This window comes from Betta splendens, chromosome 4, assembly GCF_900634795.4.
Source record: "Betta splendens chromosome 4, fBetSpl5.4, whole genome shotgun sequence".
NCBI lineage: Eukaryota > Metazoa > Chordata > Actinopteri > Anabantiformes > Osphronemidae > Betta > Betta splendens.
In genome coordinates this window covers 25,918,722-25,938,839 of record NC_040884.2, presented here as the reverse complement: position 1 = coordinate 25,938,839, position 20,118 = coordinate 25,918,722, and the positions used below count along the sequence as shown (strand labels likewise).

The window sequence follows — 20,118 nt, the reverse complement described above, 5'->3', positions numbered from 1 at the left end:
CCACATCATTGTGCCCCCCAGAGCTGCACTTTATACGTGGATGGTGTAACCGATGCGAGGGGTGTCCTGTCACCCTTTTCTACGCGCAAAGGCGGAAATAAAAGCGGCATGTGCCACCTTGACTGAAGCCTCCTGTGTGCATGCGCGCAGTTATGCGTGCGTATTGGAGACAGATACAGACGGGGGATAGGGAGAGCGGAAGAAGAAGGAGAGAGAGGCATCGGCGTGCGCATGCAGGCGGAATGCAATGGCTCCATGTGACCACAACACGCGCAGCTCCAGCGGCGGCGGCCCCTTTAAGAGACGTGGGTTAGTTTTTCTCTTTGGTTATCTAGCTGTATGAGTTTATGTAATATCATAAAGCTAGAGAACCGAATGTACAAACTAATTCTGCAGTCGTCACGGCGAAGCCAGCCGGAACCAGGACCGAGCGGGTTAGACGGATTCATCCAGCACGCAGCGCGGGGGGAGCCGCGGCATCGCTCGTGCACCACGCCGACGAACGCCTCCGGCTTCTGCGGACGTGTGCCGGTGGAGTCGGGGACGACGCAGGAGGAGCAAACGGACTCACGACGCGAGATTTCTCTGACCGTGGATGCGTGGCGTGACAGTAGTTAGCTACCGGATACAGGCTTCATTCATAGAGTGATGAGGAGGAGGAGGAGGAGGAGGCGGAGGGCGCCGCGGCGGTGATGCTGCTTCTCTCACAGGAAAACAACTATTTTACTCCCAGCACAGCTTTTGGTCAGACTGTTGTAGATGCTTTTTATTGACTGCATATTAGTTGGATGCTGATAACAGGGATGTGAGACGAACACGGTTTGTAGCTGGAGGAAGCGCCTGATTGGACGACTCGTGGCAGTCACGTGTTCCGCTCTGGCCTCTATGGAGAGCAGCTCTGAACAGTGAACGGTAAAAATACATGCATCTGGGTTCTACCTGTCTTCCTTAGTTGCTTCTGCACATTTTACCTGCGGAAGGTGATGGCTGGAACTGAACTCTGTCCCGTCAGGATGGTGATGCATTTGCAGCCGGATGCAGCGAGGGATAAGCCACTGTCAGGTGGAGTCTGGCAGGTGCAGAAACAATGAGGAGGATGTGTGATAGGTCATCTAAGCGGCACGTTAGAGATTATGAAGTGGTGAAGGAGACAATATTGTGATTCAGTAGGTATTTGTCAAAGGGATCATCTTATATCCAGCGGTTTAGTTTGACTGATGCCCTTATTAACAACAGCGTCATTGGAAAACACAGAACAGAACAGTTTAATCTCGTACCACAGGGTGAATGCAATTTACAGTGAGCTGTTTGCTGCCACTAAACGGTGTTTTCTCCAAAGAAAGATATTCACAACTGATCAGGGAGGCTGTCACGTCAGCCCACACAGAAGCCACATTCCACAGAGAAGAGCGCTCGCGTCGCTGATGTGCGGCAGCAGGACAAGCAGAGATCTTGGAGGCAGTGAGGCAGGGTCGGCTGCTTCGTCCAGAGACCTGGTTGCTTTTCAGGGCCCCACCATTTTTTTATAATACTCTTTGGGCTGCACATCATCAGAGTCGGAGAGGAGCTCCTGTCTGGTTCCAGTGCTGCCTGAGTGATAGGATGTGGTCTGCAGTGGAGTCTGTTGAATTTTAAACAAGCTGTGGAAGCTGCCAAAGCTGTAGCTGCTCTGGGTGGAGGTGGTGGTGGTGGCTGTGCTGTGTGAGAGAAGGCTGCTGCTATTAGTAGGCCCCAGCTTACTGCGTCACAGAGCAGGGCCGGTGGAGAAGGAAGGAAACGTCTCGGTTTGGCACCAAGCTGTGCTGTTGTGCTGACACACGGCCACTTCACTGCGTTAATCACTAGCGTTTCCACGTGTGTGTGTGTGTGTGTGTGTGCGTGTGTGTGTGTGTGTGCGTGTGTGTGTGTGTGTGTGCGTGTGCGTGTGCGTGTGCGTGTTTGTGTGTGTGTGTGTGTGCGTGTGCGTGTGCGTGTGTGTGTGTGTGTGTGCAGAGGTACGGCATCTAAGGCACCGGGTGCCGTGGAACATTAGCCTGTCAGCGCCGCTCCTCTGCAGCTGCAATTATGCTGATATTAATGATCATTTCACGCTCACATAATGAGCCGGGCCGTTGGAAATGTATCAGAATGCGGCAAAAATTAGTCCTGTCATTAGGAAAACACTGCAGGAGTGTGACAATAGTCACATCTCAATTTAATGTCACAATTTAATGTGAGTTTTCTAGCACCCTGAAATAAGAGCCACTGCTTCAAATATGGTAAAAGCAATACTTAAAATATGATTGAGATCAGGGCGTTTGTGCCAGATTAAAAATGCAAATGCAATCTCTAATCTTAATTTTAAGATCAGGGCGAAGCGCTGAGAACGAAGCAGGGTTTGGCGGTGACGTCGGGGCGCTACCATCTTGTCCCTCCAGCCGCTGCAGACATGAATGCATCGCTGAGGGCTAATAAATGGAGGATATGGGGAGAGCCTTTTGAGATTAAAATGCAGTCTGGCGAGTGACTGAGAGGCCGACGAGACGTGGCTGTTCCCACATTAATAAGTGTCTGTCTGGGGCCTCTCCACCATCAGGAGGAGGCCCTCAACACCAGATGGAGCCCAGTCTAGTCTAGGTCTAGACTAGCAGCACCTGCTGTATGTTACACGTTCCATTGTCTTGACTGTCACCTATTTGAATTTGCATTGTTTCACCAGCTCAGTCTTTGTGCGGCCACAAAGCGGGAATTAACAGTGGGCTAAAACGGAACCGTTGAGGGGAGGAGCTGAGCGTTTCTGACCACGCTGTGACGTCGGCGGCCGTCCCCGCCGACGCGTGGGCGCCAGCTCCTCCCCTGCAGCGTGCCGCTAATGTTTTCATGCATGTCTGCATGTTTCATGATGGCGAGGGCTACTTGTTGGAAGGTGTGTGAACAAAGCCAGCGGCCCCGTACTCTGCTGCTGCTTTTGTTTTAGATTTATAGCGCTGCTGCATTTCCGAGCTGCCATCCTATAGATGTTATCTTGTTTGTGTCACGCTCGACCACTAGATTGCAGCGCGCCGCGCGCGCGCGTGTGTGTGTGTGTGTGCCTGTGTGTGTGTGTGCGTCACTGCTGGGGCCTTACACCTAAACTGTGTTTTTTTGTCTCTACTAAACATGGATGAATGAAAGCAGCTGCACGCTTTGCCTTTTTTTTAAACCATATTCATTTTGCTCACGATCTGCAATTGATTCTAAAAAATGCTTTTGGAAATGAATTTCAGACTACTTCCTGGATTTGTTATCCATGTCTACTAGTACATATTAGTCCCCTCATATGTAAAAGCTATATATAGTTTAAATCTACATATGTAATATTTCTATTCTAATCATTTTGGCTGTTTTTGTGTATTGTGTGTTGTGCTGCTTAACTTCATAACATCCCAATTTGCACAACAGAATTATACATTTTCTTTTATCATTTTACCTGGAATTGCAGTGGCCTATATAAACCTTTTCTCTGAACTTATGAATTCTGGGGTTGGTAGCCTAGCAACAGCCTCTGACCCATGCAAGGGGAAAAAAATGGAGCGGCTGACATGCAGGCTTTAAAGCCGCAAAGAACGTCAGATTTCAGCGGATGTAATCTTTTAGTATTTTGTGTAATCGCTTGTGCGGTTTGCTTGTGTGTGTGCGTTTGTGTGTGTGTGTGTGCAAATATGACCGAGTGTCTGTGTGGAAGAGATTATTATTGTCATGCACTCGCTGCTCACAGCTCAAAAAGGAAAACTAACAAACCTTCCACATACATCTAACAGTACGAAATCAAAGAGTTTTCATTTGCAGCATTTACATTTCTTTACTTTGAATGTACATTTTTGTCATAAGAAGCAAATGTTTGGGCTTTTATTACACATTTTAATTTGAATTTGTTATTTTTTCTTTAAATAAAAAAACCCCACCAAGTGAGGAAATGTTATACTAAGTATATTTAGCTCAGTCTAACGCACAGGACCTCAGAGGTTTCTGTGATTTCAGCTGTGGCCGAAACCTTATTACAGTGAAAACCATTCGTGCTCAAGACGAATATTTAAGTGGATTTGTGAGTGAACCCTTTACTAAAGCGAGCGCTTTCTGTTTTGGCAGGAATCTGTGGACTGCGTGAGTCCGGCCTGCGTGTGAAGCAGCTCCGTGCAGCAGAAGACCCCCTGCTGGCCCAGGAGCAGGCCTCATCACTGTGACGTTACAGGTGAGGCTTCAGAAACCCACTTAATGGCACGTGAGCGCCTTCATTTTGACTTTACACGTACAACTTGATTTTGATCACTTCACTAAAGATGCAAACAGGTTTCACCCTCTTCCCCACCCACCCCCCGCCTAATAAAGTCTGATGCCATTTGTTCGGTTCTCAGACAGAACGCAGGCCGGTGTGATCGACATTCTAATTCCTTTGTCCACGCTGCTCGGCCCTTAAACATACATGGGCTTGGTGGGTGGTGGGCTTTGCTCTGGTTTGTGCACAAGGCGTGTTCATGTGGAAAGATTTCCTGGGGTGGAGGTCCGTGGCTCATCTAATTCCATCTTTTTGCCCCTGAGCACCTCCCAGCTTCTCACTCCTTCGTCCCCTGCTCTGTGTCCAAACCTTTTACCCCCATGTACCCACATACGCAGGAAGATCATTTTCTCACTATATGTGTCAGCATAAAAAAACTTACTGTTGTATTTTAAAATTCTAACCTTTTCACATTATATAAGCATTGGCTCTTGCATGTGATGTGAAGGCGACAGCCTGTTTCAGTGTCAGAATGCAGTCGACATTTGCTCGGTTCAATTAGCCCCTAGTTTCTCCCCCAGATGATAAAAAGCAGAAGCCACAAGTTCTCAGATTCATCTCTAAGTGTTGAGTGGCATGACTGAAGATTACCTTCGCCGTCCTAACAGCTGCCATCAAGGCGGAAAACGCCGCTCAGCTCATGCATGTTCAGCCTCCTGCGGAGAACAAAGTGGACGGTGTGATGGAGCGCTGGAAAAGGGGAGGAGAGGGAGATGAGGCTTCAGCCACAAGAGATTGAGGTCCGTCATCTGGGGGGGGGGGGGGGGGGGGGGGCTGAAGAAGTGATTTGAAGGGAGAAAAAAATCCCTCCAGGGTTAGATGAGCTTTCTGTGACATTGGCCTAGTTCTATATCAGCGTGGCCCCCCAGAGAAGAGGTTGCGTTTGAGAATCAGACAAGGGAAGATCAGAGGAGATTTCACAGCCTGTGGCGATTCTGCTCCGTAGCGTTCGACCACCTCTTAATCCTCCTTCGCTTTGCTTCAACTCGATGAGGGCCGCCGCTCCACTTAGTCAATATCATATCCACAAACTAGATAAATCGATGCAAACAAGCTTTGGTTTGGACACAAGCGTTAGAAGTGGAGGCATAGCTACGGGCTAATTTTGATGCAGAAACGCATCAATCCAGAAGTGACACCGTTCACATCCTCTTTGTATTCATAACAGCAATTAAGGCCCAGAACGTATGGGCCCGTGGTCACGCCGTGTTTACCCTCACAGCACCCACGTACAGTGTGTGCCTTTGTTACCGCCGCTCCTATAGGCGGCCGCGGGATATGTGATTTCACACATAGCAGTGTTGCTTCCACAGCTGAACACTCTCATGTTTATGGAAGGACCTGAAGAGAGGGAAGCAGTAATCCGCTCATTTACAGTACCTCAGATCCGATCTGCCATCACTCTCTCTCTCTCTTTCTCCCTCGTACCTCAGTCTACCGTATCTCCTCCCCTCCTCACCCCCCCTCACCCCCATTCCATCGCCATTCGGGCTCATCTTGCCATTGCCTCTCCAGCACCACCACCCCAGAGAAACCAATTCAGACCTGCTCCAAACCGTCATGGCATGTTGGCCAAGGGAGATGGAGTCTTTTCAGGTTCTCGGCTACAGCCTCCCCTCCCTCCCCCTACCTCCCTCCCTCCCCACGTCGCTGCCCACTCGCTGCTTCTCAACATTTCCTCAACACGCCTGATGTATCAGCGGGGCAGCTAGACAGCACGATAGGACCGCTCCTGAGAAGCAGTTGGAGTTATTCTGCACATTATGTGACCTTTTAAAGTTTCTCCAAAAATGTGTGTGTGTGTGTGTGTGTGTGTGTGTGTGTGTGTGTGTGTGTGTGTGTGTGTGTGTGTGTGTGTGTGTGTGTGTGTGTGTGTGTGTGTGTGTGTGTGTGATTCACCTCTGAGCCTGGCTTGACATGCTCATACTGTCAGATTAGTGAGACTATCAGAAACAAATGAAGCCTGCATTATGCGTTTAAACAGACTGAGCACCGGGTTTGCGAGTAATAGGTTTTCTCTAATAACACCCAGCACCCACTCATGGCGTCTTAAAGTTAGCAATCTCTGTTTAACAACCCGCTGTTAGCGGGACGTTCTTTTCTTCAGCAGGCTTTTTAGATTTGTAGCTATAAACAGCACAAGGAGGCTGTTCTTAAAAGTTGGTTTGAATTATACTCTCTGCATTATGTGGCTGGATAGGAAATAAATCTCTTCCTACACAGGATGGAAGGAGGTGGAGGGGGGGGGGGGGGGGGGGGGGGCTTTGGGTGTTTAGCGGTGGTGTATGTTAGCATTAGATGTATTTGAAAAAAAAGTAACTTTGTTTTACTAGTTTTACCAGTAATTTCTTAATCTCCTTCAAGCAGATGCTTCTGGCGTGTCAATGCAGAGGGACTGAATGGTGGGGTGGCTGCATTAAAGGGTGGTGGTGGCTGTAATGGTGGGGTGCAGCGGGGTGACAAACAGAGAGCGGGAGGGAGGACGGGGGTCCGCTGAAAGGCAGCAGGCTGTGGAGAGAATGGGAGAGGGTGCAAAGAGGAGGGAGGGGGGGGGGGGGGGTGGGGGGGGTATTAGCAGCGGAGGCAGGTTGGGCTTGCTGCTGCTGCTGGTGGTGGTGGTGGTGGTAGGGGGGGGGGTGATGGAGGGGGCCTCCACTGGTTCAATGCAACGGCCGGAGCAGCTGTGAAAAGAGGTCTCCCCTTTTTCCCACGCCCGGCGCGACGCAGAGCCCCTGCCTCAGCCTGCCAGGGTCAAGTCACATCTCTAATATATACGCCGGGCACAATGCGTACGCACAGCTCATTTGTTTTATGTGCGTATGCGCGCAGACAGACACACACACACTTGTGTGCACACAGCACGTAGACGGCCTCCAGGACAGGGAGACGGAGAGGTGGGGGCTGCTGCAGAGAGCGAGCGAGCGAGCGAGCGAGAGAGAGAGAGAGAGAAAGTATTATGAAAGTGACTTCTGAGCACTGGCATTGTTGGATTTGGCAAATAAGAACACACACACGCTGGTTGTGTTAGAGTTTGACTAATGTTGTGTGCTGCTGGAGTCACCGCATCTTTGCCTCGTTCTTCTCACGCGTCTACGTCCCAGACAATCTACAAACTATAATCATATTCCGGGGAGGGGGACGTGAGTGCTTTGTCCTGACAGACCCCCTCTCGCCACCCTAGTGCCAGATGCCCCGCTGCATTGTGTGGGCTCAGGAACCCGTCCCCTTTCTCCCTCTGCCTCTCCGCCATGATGTCATCCCACTTGTCTGTCTGTCTGTCTGTCTGTCTGTCTGTCTGTCTGTCTGTCTGTCTGCCTGCCTGTCTGTCTGTCTGTCTGTCAAGGCTGTGCTGGGAAGTGTGGGAAGGAGACGCGTTCTGGCGGAGGTTCGAGGAGTGGGGCGTCTTGGGATGAGTTTGGCCTCAGAGGTCAGCGAGTGGACTTGAGCGTGGTAGGAGAGAGCGTGTGCATTTGACGGGGATCTCCTAGCAACTCCTCACAGAAGTGGAATTTAGATGAGTCCGTTGGTCTGTGTCCTCCTATAATTCAGCCCACAGTCCTCATCCAGCCTCACAAAGCGACACAAGAAAGGAAACACAAGCACCTGGTGGATTCTGGGTCAACATGAACCAGAAACCATAACTTATAGCATGATGCATGATGCTTGATGTGTTAGGACATGTACTAAGTAGTACATGTAAAGAAAAGAACTGGAGTCAGTGAACAGAATTAAAATACCTAATGGAAGGAAGGAACCACACAAAGGATGAAATAGAAAGTAGAAATTTTACTTCAAACTTATCAGAGAGGCTTTAAAACATTATGAATTAATTTTTAGTAACCTTAATGTGATGCATATCTGTATGTGGACATATACATATATTTAACTTACATATTAATAACATTTATCGTTCATTAATCAGGAGTATTTTGTTTGACATTAAATGTTTCAAAGACTCTCGAACAATCAAATCTAATGTAAGCTGCTTTTTAGGACCATGATGCTCCCAAGTTATTCATATTTACATTAGTTTAAGCAGAGAGAAGATACAAATACTGCACACACACACACACACACACACACACACACACACACACACACACACACACACACACACACACACACACACACACACACACACACACACACACACACTGGTCTGCACAGTGAAGGTCAAACATCCCAGCAAGGGAACACAGAGCAGGGATTTTAGGTGGTGGAAGCTTGTTGTCTGGCATCACGTTAAAGTCAATCCACTCTGTTTAAGTACGTCGCTACGCGAGGCTTCGTTTGGCCTCTGACGTTTTGTTAAAATGCTCTGGATGCTCATCGTACTCCGGGGTTCTTTGCCAAGGGAAGATTTTTATTTGACAGCCTTAATGGGCCTTTTACAGCCGACCGACAGAGACAACGGACAGCTTCTAAACTTGTAAACATTTACTAGGACACAGACACGGGCCTTTGTCATTCATCCTCCCTCTGCCTTTGGATTCATACCGCCCCTCTGCTCCTGTGTGTGTGTGTGTGTGTGTGTGTGTGTGTGTGTGTGTGTGTGTGTGTGTGTGTGTGTGTGCGTGTGTGTGTGTGTGTGTGTGTGTGTCTTTCTCTCTCGCTCCCCGTGTGTGTGAAGAGGTGATAGCATTGGGAGACAATGGGAAAGACTCACTTAATTAGCTGGACGAGAAGATGCATTGTGGCAATTACTGAGCACAAAGGGAGGGGACGGTATGGCGCTGTAATGTGCTGCTGTGCGTGTTTGCCTGGATGTTGTAGCCCGGAGTGCAGGCGGGCCTTTATAGGCGGGAGTGACAATGGAAGACAGGATGTAGCTCGCATGTAGAGACACATTCAGGCCTTTTAAAGCCGGGACAATAGCTGCTACGCTCTCCTAACAGCTGGAAATGCAGAAACTGTGCCTCTCTTTGAATCGTGAAGTGCAAACTCACTTTTCACTCCCAACAGAAGCCCCTCTCACGGAGGCTTCATTTGCTTTGGTGAAAGACATCAGGAGCCCTGATAATCACCTGTTAATGCTCTGTGGGACCGCCTAGAGAAACGATGACTCTGCAGGTCAGTCCTGCTGCCAGTTTCAGGCGCCGTCTCTGAATGTGGCGCTCAGGCTCGTTGAGATCCACGGGCTGCAGGTCGGAGCCGACCCCCGTCCTCAGTAGGTGCGACCTGGACCCGCGGCCTTGGACCAGAGACCCACACAGACCTGCACCTGGCCGATCCTCATGTTCTCTGGACTGTAAACATTGAGGCTGTGGAAAAGTTTTCCGTTCTGTGTTTTTCCTCTTTTGGACGTGTCGCAGTTCTTCTTAAGGCTTATGACTGATAAACACTGAAATCATCACTTACACCTTGACCTCATCGGGGCCAGATCTCCGATTTTCCTGCTTCTCCATCCCTCCTCCTCATTGCTGTTTTCAAACCGGACAGGCTGTTTTCTCCCTCTGACTGGCAGCCAGTGGGCTGCTGCCTGGTGCCACGGCGTGTGTGTTTGCAGAGTTGGTTCTGGCAAAGAGCATCCTCCTCCAGTGAAGTGGCCTGGGGGGATTTCTTTCATGAACTCAGATAACGTCCAGGCGACCCCCCTCTTCCCTTTTTTATAAGAGTTCTTTAACCTTGATAAATGAAGTAGAGGTGGGATGGGAGGGAGGGAGGGAGGGAGGGAGGGAGGGCGTGAGGAAAAAGTTGCAGGCTGTGTTGGAGGATGAGGGTGTGATGGAGGGAGGAGAGATAGAGAGAGAGAGGGAGGGAGAGAGACACCAACTCCCCGACCGACTTGCTCTCAGGATCAATAATGTTCGGAGAGCTGCTGAGCACTCCTGTCTGGCAGCTCTACCATAGGGGGAAGGAATAGAGGGAGGGGGAGGACAGGAGGGAGGGAAAGCCAGAAAAGGAGGGTTGAGCAAGCTCTCTATCTGCTTCTTGTCACCCCTTTTTTTTTTTTTTTTTTTGTTGCAAAGAGTAGAAATTGAGGCAGACGCACGTATGGATGGAAGGACGAGCGGATGGAGAGGAGGGGAGTTTAGACCAGCACGCCGTGCCACCCACCACACACACACACACACACACACACACACACACACACACACACACACACACGCAGGTCTCCTTTTGACGCCGCCACAAGGTTACAGAGTGTCGATACAAACGCACAGCCCTCTAACAAATGGGATTTGGCATGTTCAATCAACGGTGCTGCCAAATCCCTGTTGTTAAGTGTAGCAGAGCCATATCTGTGTGGTTGCGCTACCTGAACCCCCGGCTGTCCCCTAAATATCCTCTATTAACGTCCCGGCTAATAGAATTATGCCGCTGCACATGCCGCTGGCTTAAACAGGCGCGTGTGCGCCGGCATAAAGAGGAGCGCGCTCGGCCGCGTGCCGGGAAACGGACCTCCTCCTCCGAACGCGGAGGTCACGGAGACGTGAGCCCGCGTCCTCTCTTCTCTGCGCCCGCTTCGACTTGATTTCCTCGCTGGGAGTTTAAGTGGCCGCTCTGCCTCCTCAGGCCGGCTCTCCTGGCCTTTCTCCTGTCCTCTGTAAGACCTGATCCTTTCATCTTTTCTCCCCTAATCCTCCGCTGGAGGAGCCTTCTCTTCGCCCCCTCCTCTGCTTCCCGTTGCTTTCTTTTTAACTCCTCGCCTCGTCTTATTTCGCCGTGTCCTCCTGTCCCCCTTTATCCCCCCTTTCATCACCTCAGCCTCTACCTCCTCTCAACCTCTCTCTGTCTTCTGCATCACCCCGTCTCCTCCTCTCACTTTCGTCTCTCCTTAATTAAGTTAGTGATCAGTTGACTGCCCCTATCATTGGTAGAGAGGGAGCCTGGTCCTCCCATCCCAGGAAGGGGGTACATTGTCTGTGCTGCTTGACCAGTGTAATCCCTCCACCGCGGACAAAGGGCAGTACCCTCACTGGCTCAGCCGCCCCTGAAGGGCATTAGCCCCCTGACGGGAGCCGTGCCCCGGCCGCCCCCTGCCCGCCAAACAACCCGGCGTCACGCGGGTGCCGCTGTCTTCATCTGAGCCGACCACTCGGACCGAGCTGCTGGGAGTGGATGCAAATGGCCGAGCTGAGGACTCGGCACAGCGCTGTCTGGCCTCGCACCCAGACTCAGCAGAGAAGTTTCCAGCGTCATCGGCAGTTGTATCAAGCAGCCTCAACTACTGTCGGCTGCAGCATTCTCTTTGTTTATGTCGCTGCAGCTGAAGCTGAAGCCCTGCAATGTCACCTCCTCTGTTTTGATCACATTTTTATTAATGAGTCCTCAACAAAAACAAGATTCCACACACTTAGTGTTCATCTGTTCTCGTGGTCGCGCAACTCACAGATCAACAAGTAGGAGGAATTTACAAATGTCCTTTAATGCGGCCTGGTGCTGGTTTAGTGCCGTTTGACGTCCGTGTTAGATTGTTGTGTTCGCCGCTGACGGAGAGTTGTGGTTTGTTGCCCTCAGACGTCTGGATCAGCTGAGAAACCTCCATTCAACCCCACCTCTCCGGCTCGCTCCCTCGTTTTCTCTTTCACACACACTCGCACAGGGAAGGAGTAGGTACGGTTGCTATGGGAACGGTCGGCCGGAGTTTACCAGAGGGGAAACAAACAAAGTACTGTTCATGAAAGCAGGCTGCTCTGAGCCGGAGCAGCACCGACGCTGAGCGTGAGGGTGAAAATGTGGGTTGTGTCATTTTTATTGTCAGTGATTAGATCTCACACGAACACATTTTCACATTTTCATTTTCGAGAGAATTCTGTCGTCCTCATATTTGAAGCCACACATACAGTTACAGACACACTGTAAATTCACATCACAATTCTTATTTCACATTTTTTGCCACATTGTGTTGTGGAATTGTGTCGTCGGGTCACCGTCGGCGTTTGCCATTTCTTCCTCTCCTCCTCTCTCCTGAAAGCAGGGAGTTTGAAGTTACCTCATTCGACGCGTAAACAGCAGCAATCTTCACCGTTCTCATTTTCCATCATCCCACTTCCCCCACTTCTCCCGCGCTTTCGAGACCTGCGAGCCAGAATGCACCTCGGCTCTGAAGCAGCATGCAAACCCTCCACCCGGTGAAAATGCCACCGTTCCTCCATCCTTTTAACGCCTCTTTAGGCCGCACGGCTCTCGGCTGCTTGAGTGATATTTATTGCACATTTCTCATAGTCTTGGTTCCTTCGTTTTTATTCCCCACCTTCCCTGAAACAAACAAGTCCAATGCCATGGGGCAAACCGCCCCCCCCCCCCAAATCACCTCCAACACCCCCTCTCCCCACCTCCTCCAGCCCGTTCCCTCTGCCCCCCTCCTTCAGCGCTGACAGATAGACAAACGTACTGTTCTTTCTTTCTCTGGCTTTCACCTCTCAAACCTCCCTCCATCCATCCTGCCGGACGGGTACAATGCAGGCGCTCTATCCTGCGGCAGGGAGAATGCAGCCCTGAACTAACAATATCACCAAGGCTGCCTGAATGCCGCCAAGTCCCATTGTGCTCTGTCAGAGGGGAGTTAACACCCATGTCTGAGCCCAATGAATAGTATTATTGTGTCTGAGACATGCACCGCACCCCCGGTCCCCATCCATGTCCCCCTAACTCAACTCGCCCCCTCTCCCAAACTTGCTTCTCTTGTCCCAACAGTGTACCCCCCCACCACCACCAGCTCCCCCACCCCCACCACGCCACTCTTGAACCCCCTTCGCTCTCTCCTTAACAGACAGTTCTAACTTCCAAAGCCTTGCCGGCCCACTGACTCTAAACCTCTGTGCTTTACTTCTCTATTCCCTTGGCAGTCGGCCCGTGGGTTCTTAGTCTCTCTTTCAGGGCTGCGGAGCGGCGGCGAGAGGCGGACAGAAGGCCTGTCAGCGCTCCGCGGCGGCTGTGGCCAGAATATGTTGGAGACGACGGTGTGGTCGTGCGGGGGGGGGGGGGGGGGGGTGAATTTGGCCGTGGCTCTTTCTCTGTCGAAACACAATGGCACCATGAATCCTCAAAGACCCCCCCGTCCCTCGACCCCCACCCCCACCTAGTGGCTATTATCATAAGAAGAGGGCTGCTGGAGCCATTTGAATAATTCTGTATGATACAAAAGCTGAGATGTTTTTTTTTTTTCACAGTGTTTCTATAGAGCACCACTGATCAGGCCCAAACATTTCCATTCCTTCACACCCGCCGTGGCCGGACAGAAACGGGCAAGCGAGAGGCGCTTGGAAATTTAATTCAGCTCGCAATGTTGCTCCTACTATCTCCAAGCATTAAGGTCGAACAAACATCAACTCCTTGGCTGCCGAGGGAGAGGAGGAGAGGGCGGCTGTTGAAGAAAAACTTTGGCTGTACATATTTCTAATGTATTCTACTGACGCAGTGGTGATTTTTATAATGGGCCCACTCTTGCTATATTCTGCTATCTGCAGCACATCACAATCTAATAGCTGAGAGTACCTTTGGCAGGCAGTATCTCTATGCCTGACACACTTAACTCTCGGGCCTCCAATCCCTGCAGTTTCTGCTCTCTAAGGTTAGCAGGTTCATATTACCGGCTGAGGGAGGATGCCAGAATCCTCACCTTCGACTCCTCGTTGATCAAAGTCCAGGACTGACAGTCAGCGCGGGTAAAAATGCTGAAAGTCGAGATTAACATGTTTTTTTTCTCTCTGTCTCTGGTTGTTTGTGTACAGCAGGAAGGAGGAGAAGAGCGGCAAGAGGCGGCGGACGAGGGAAGAGAGGAGCCGAGTGGGCGGAAGGATGGAAGGAGAGCAGGATGGAAGCGGTTTGAGGATGCGGTTCGAAGCGCGTGAACCCGGAGCAGGTGAACACAGCTGTGGATCGCCATGGGCTCTCTGGCTGCCTTCCTCCTGCAGCCCCGGCGCTGCGTGCAAGGGTCCCGGGGAGCCGGTGGGGGCCAGCCAAAGCCGCGGCAGAGTGGGCAGACTGGGCCAGCCGAGCCAGGAGAGAGGCAGGTGAGGCGGGTGAGCCGAGCGCTCATCCCCGCCGGCTAGGAGCCTCGGCGGCAGAGTGGAGCAGCAGAAATCAATACGGAGGATAGCAAAGGTTGCCCAGCACCGCCTGCAGGCCTCAGAGCCCAGGGACCATCACCACCACTGCTCCCAGCTCCTCGCACCATTTCTCCTTCTATCTTTTTCCAAGAGTCCCAGCGCCAGCCAGGGCCAGGGCCCTAACCCTGCATCCACCCCACACGCTGTGTGTGTGTGTGTGTGTGTGTGTGTGTGTGTGTGTGTGTGCGTGTGTGTGTGGAACCAATAGTAAAAGGCAAAGTGAAGAGCCAGAGCGAGGAAGAGTCTTTGTGTGTGGTTCCGCCGCAGGGCTTTCTGCCGCGTCCAACACCACTTGATAAAACTTTGTCAGAGAGACATGGAGACAGCGAGGGAGGAAGAGGAAGTGAGGAAGAGCAACGCCAGACGTTGAGGGGGTCTCTTTTCCTCCAGCTCCTTGCCTCTTATTACACATCCCACCTTAAATGTTTGAGTAGGATGCACGTGAGACGCTTGGGCCCAGTCCCACTCGCCGGCGCCCGCTCACAATAAGACTTCACGAGGGTGAAAGGACAATTTGAACTTTTTCTCTCATCCGCTGCTGCAGACGTAACCTGTCTTTTTGCCTTAGATTTTCTCGCGCTCGCCGCAGCAGCTCCCGTCAGAGGATACGGCAGTGCAGTATTGATTAATAAGGAGCGGGAGGCGAAGGCGGGTCTGGGCTTTCATACCTCTCTTGTCTCTTCCTGTGTGGAAACAGCACCTGAAGTCCACTTAGTGCAGCGCAGCGAGGACGCGGTGGCAGCAGCCGCTAATTGAACGCCAGATGAAAAGGACAGCGGTTGAACCTGTTCAGAACCCCCCCCCCCCGGCTCTGTACTACCTGGGTCCACTTCCTCCTTACGTTCCTACACAAAGAGACCTGCTCCTCTCATCTTTTATCAAAACCACTAGTGACTAAAGAGAACGGGCGAAATCCTGGTTTGATAGAGATGAAAACTTCCTGAAAAATGAAAAAGCTGAGGACAAACAGGAACATTTATAGGCTTTAGTCTGTGGACTGAAGGACGTTACAGGACGCGTGGACCGGCCGACCTCTTGGTGAGTATAACATAATTTCATGCAGGTTTCCAGCTGTACAAAATGGAGTTCTGCTCATAATATTAAAGTAAGGACTGTGTTTTCCCACAATACCACTCGTATGTGTTTTGGGGGGAACGCGTGTGTAAAAGCGAACGCGGGCCCACTGTGCTGTAGATCTCATCAGTCGGCTCTCAACAGGAGCCCTGGGCTGTGATCATACTGTCACTGCGCGTTGGAGGAGTTTGTTGTTGCTGCCTGCGCCACGGAGGGCGTTAAAGCGCGATTCCTCCTCGTCTGCCAATCTCCTGGCATCCACAGCGGCTCGGTGTGGATGCGCCTCAGCCTGGCAGCGACCCGCGCTTACAAAATGGCCGATCGCTGTCTGCCAGCTGTCTTCCCGAGCCAAGATGGCGCTCGGCCGCTCTGTAATGCCCGCGCTTTGCCATCTGCCCTCTAATTGTTAATGGCTATGCAAATACGCCGTAATTGCATTTGCATGCGCTTGATACTTAACCCCTAGCCCTCCACTGTACATAATACCGTTAGTGTAGCGGGACAAAAACAGGCGACACAATGCTGAGCGTTGCTGATTGAATACACGCTGGTGCTGATTGAACAATTAGCAAATGAATGCTGGCTGTTGTTTCCCTCCTCTTCACTTCGCTTTAATCTCATCTTATTCTGAATGCAAATCACTGATGCAATTTCCCTGCTTTTGCTTTTAATGCAAGCTAAAAAAAAAAAAAAAAAAAAACCCTAAGCGTCGCCCCCTCTTTCTCCCAGCGAGTCCTTGTGAGACGCTGGTGTGTCTTCTCATTGTGCCATATGTGACATCTGTGGTTGGCTGCGTTACCAGGGCTGCCCTGCCTCCTGACAGGCAGAGCCCACACTGTAAAGGCGAGCGGGAGCGAGGGAGAGGCATAACATAATGACCTCATTAGCATGCTCAGCACTCCCCGCTATAGGCCCTGGTGCGCTGCTGCGCCGTGGGACCCACCGGTGTACGCCCTTCTCACAGCACTCAGCATGCAACATTGTGTTCTCCCCACACAATGCAGCGCTTCATACGGGCTTTATTACGCCTTGTCAAAGCGCACAGGGATCAGGGGTATCAGCGCAGGAGCAGCAGGATATGGCCTGTGTACGTGGAACGGGAGATGTATTGCTTCTTTATGGTCTTAATGTGGTGTTAGCTGTGCCGATGGAGCCTGGCCGGCCGCCGTTGTGTGCTGATGCGTGTGTTTGTGCAGTTTTCCGTTTGGCTGTGCAGTCCCGCGACATCTCCGGCCGCTTTCACCTGTCACTGCTAACTGTTGGAGGGAGTGTTCGGCCTGAACTGTCTGTGGTGAGGAAATAGGCCATCATCCGCTGTGAGGATCTGCTGTAGTGGAGCCGTGGACCTCAGTCATGGCCTGAACACGTGACAACAGACTAAAACACACTGACCTTTAGGCATAAAATTCAAATAAGGAATTCTTGATATTGATACTTTGCTCCTTTTCTTACTGTGTGATTGTTTTCGGTCTCTGGTTAGAGATTAGGTTAATAGTCAGGTATATATTGTCCAAAATACTACAGGCCATATTTTGTCCTTGTGGTGTCATTGGCACTTACTAACTGATCGTTGGAGCAACAACTGCTGGCCTTGACTGTTTAAATGTGATAACATCCTGAATGAGGACGTGTGTTTGCATATGTGGGCGCTGCAGGCGGGTGGGGTTCTCTCCGCGGAGGCAGAGGATGGAGGACGGCCCCGGGAAGGTGGGTGTTAAGTCTCTCTAAGAAGGATAAAGAGTAGCTTGTCTGGATTCTGAGGGATAAACAGGGTCGAGCCGTTCCACTCTTCATTTGCATATTCAAAAAAAGCAAATGAGGCCAAATGCGAATGCGGGACGCCCCGGCAACATGCTCCAGCCATCCACCATAACTGTCACACACGTGAACGCGCGCACACCTTTGTGTTTACTTACGTGATAACAAGGACACACTCCCCAGCAGAAAGCGTTTATGCTAATGATGTCGGTAGCCGTGCGTTACAGTGCTGCTGCCATTATGCCTAATTTAAAGGCGAAAAACAGGCTGATGCATTAGACCGCGTTGGATGGATGTATCGCACATGCATGAATTACAGTGTGTGTGTGTGTGTGTGTGTGTGTGTGCAGGTCTACACTCCATAATCAAACTAACCAAATTTGTTTTTTTTTCTATTACATTTGCCTTCGAAAATAATATTTTGCTGCAGACTTACGTTGTCATCATTCATTTGTTGCATCATTTAAAATCTAACTGAAATTGTCCCTTTTGACTTGACCTTAACGCCGCTGCCAGACATTTTAATAAGATGACATAAACTGTATGTCTTGCTGATCATTTTCAGCGACTGACTGGAATGTGCGCTGTTCATTTGTGTGTGTGATTGTCACCCAGTCCACTGCAGCTTTTCTCATTCAGGCTGCCCACTGCTTTTTATTTGCTTAGGTATTGATTGAATGTGTTTCACCCACCGAAGTAATAGTTGCTGAAAGCATTTACAGCCATTGCTCAATTCATCCTGGCCTGTTCTGCGCCTTTTTGACACGGCCAAACAAATATTCCTGCTCCGCTTGATCATTCAAATTAGCAGCCAAACTGGTGCGTTGATCCTTTTTTTAATTCACCAATTATTTCCACCAATTTCTTTCCTCTTATGAGTCTTAAAAACATTATGCAGAGTAAAAAAAAGGGCAGTTGAAAACACTGCTGGGCTCAAATAATTAGAAACGACCGTAGACAGTTTGAACTTTTTAGTGTAATTATGGTTATTCACAGCTTGTTACAAAGTTGTTAGTGATTTGGGGACCAGACATTTTTCTGTGTCTAAATGTAACTGCAGCTATTTTTATTTGTACATTTGCATTCAGTCAACCATAATAAATTACTTTCACTACAAGTCTAGCAAATATTTTATTCGAACCACCATTCTTAGGAAGTAATTCCTGAGTCAAGTGTTGCTGCTGTTTCTTCAGAGCTGCAACACTGAGCCCCAAGTCTGATTATAGACTCAGGGAAAAAACAGTCAGGCATTTATCCAAGTCACTGATTATGTCATTTCAACAGGCTGCAAACACTGAGATGGGCTAGACAGCTCTGAGGGGAGAATTATGAAGCTGGAGTGGAATGGAGGCTGCAAGAAAAGGAAATGAAAATGGAGTAGTGCTGTATGTGTGATTAAACTGCCTGCTCGCCGGCAAAAGGCCACGCTGGTGTAGCACAGGCCTGAGATTTGGCTGTAATGAAAATGTGAAGGTGGAGGGGTTTGAACCCCCTAAATGACGTGCGCACGCGCACGCGCGCACACACACACACACACACACACACACACACACACACACACACACACACACACACACACACACACACACACACACACACACACACACACCCTTTCAGACATAAATTATATGATGTACGTTTATGCAGAGGCTGAACACTGTGTATGAGGGAGCCGCTGAGGGAGACTTGAGACATAAACCAGGGAGAAATGAAAGTGCTGGAAAAGCCCCTATTGTAAAATTAAAAGGCAGATTCATCTAAAGCGGCTAATTGATACAAACTACTGAATTCTGTGTACATGTTGTTGGCCCTAGTGGGAACATAAATATTAAATTGCACCATTCAGGTGCACAGACAGCATCCCAGGCACCTAGCGTGGGAACTGGCTAAAAGCTTAGGAGACGAGGGGTTCGATGAGGGGGGGGTTAGTTCATGACCAGACGCCCCAGCTGCTGCCACTTCCATTCAGAAACATAGGAAAGGAGCTCAGGGGTCAAGGTCAGGGGTGTGTGGGGGGTTTGAAGGCAGGCTGGAGGCCTGTGTGTGTGCGTACGTCATCCCCGGCTGCCGACTCGCCTCTGTTTGCGTATTTTATAAGCTGCTTCTTATTGCTTCGCTCCGGGGACAACTTGAGCCCGGGCGCGAGGGAACCCCGCCCCCTTCAGTCAGCCTCTGGCCAGCCTCCAGCCGGCCCCGAGACAAATGGAGCCAGACATCCGTCCTGCAGCCCAGTCAGGCCGCAGTCAGAGCCAGTCAGACGCTCCGACAGGCTGCTGCCTCCTGTACTGTAACGTGTCGGCTCAGGCCCGCCGCGTGTCGGTCACCGCACGCATGGGCTCCGAGCGCTCGGCACATGGTGAAACCATCTCAGACGATCACATTTGAATTTGGGATCGATCCTGTTCCGCTCCGTTGCGCCGCACCTCAACCAGCCCGGCTCCTAATTCCATACATTACTGTCATATTTCCTGGGTGAAGTCGCCCGTCAGAAGCCATCCGGCGTATTGGCGTTTTATCAAATCATCTGAAGTGCGTGAGCTCATGTCATGTTGCAGCGGTGACACATAAACAGTGTACGCCCTTTAAGAGGAGGGGCTGCAGCACATGAGCGGAGCAGAAGCAGGCGACGTGGGCGGACGCAGGAGGAAGCGGGAGCGGGTCGGAGCCGAGGCGGAGCTCGCCAGCCTGCAGGAGCTGCCTGCGCTCCTCATTGGGACTTATGCTTCATTAGACCGTCTGAAAGAACAACCCGCTTTCCCTCATCACCTCAATAGACTCGTCCCAATTCTCTTCCACAGCCTGAAGGGTTCTCCTACAAACCCCCCCTTCGCCTCCCTCACCCCCTGTTTTCCTTCTCATTTCTGCCTCCGTCTCCTAATCGTCTCAACTCGCGCTGAAATCAAGCTTAGTAACGGCAGTTTTGTGAGCCCCTCTGGT

The 20,118-nt window shown here is 50.7% G+C and overlaps 1 long non-coding RNA gene across 5 annotated transcripts in view; it reads left to right on the top strand.

Annotated features, from left to right (window-relative positions):
- The window catches only part of LOC114853243 (uncharacterized), a 34,448-nt gene that overhangs the window by 8,545 nt on the left and 5,785 nt on the right, over positions 1–20,118 (top strand). For 4 of the 5 annotated variants that reach the window (XR_003785525.3, XR_008694488.1, XR_003785526.3 and 1 more), the window contains exons 2-3: positions 4,108–4,210; positions 13,972–15,387. This is a non-coding gene — a long non-coding RNA (uncharacterized LOC114853243). Of the gene's footprint in view, positions 1–377; positions 913–4,107; positions 4,211–13,971; positions 15,388–20,118 lie in introns of those variants that run through there. The other variant, XR_008694487.1, reaches the window with a different exon arrangement.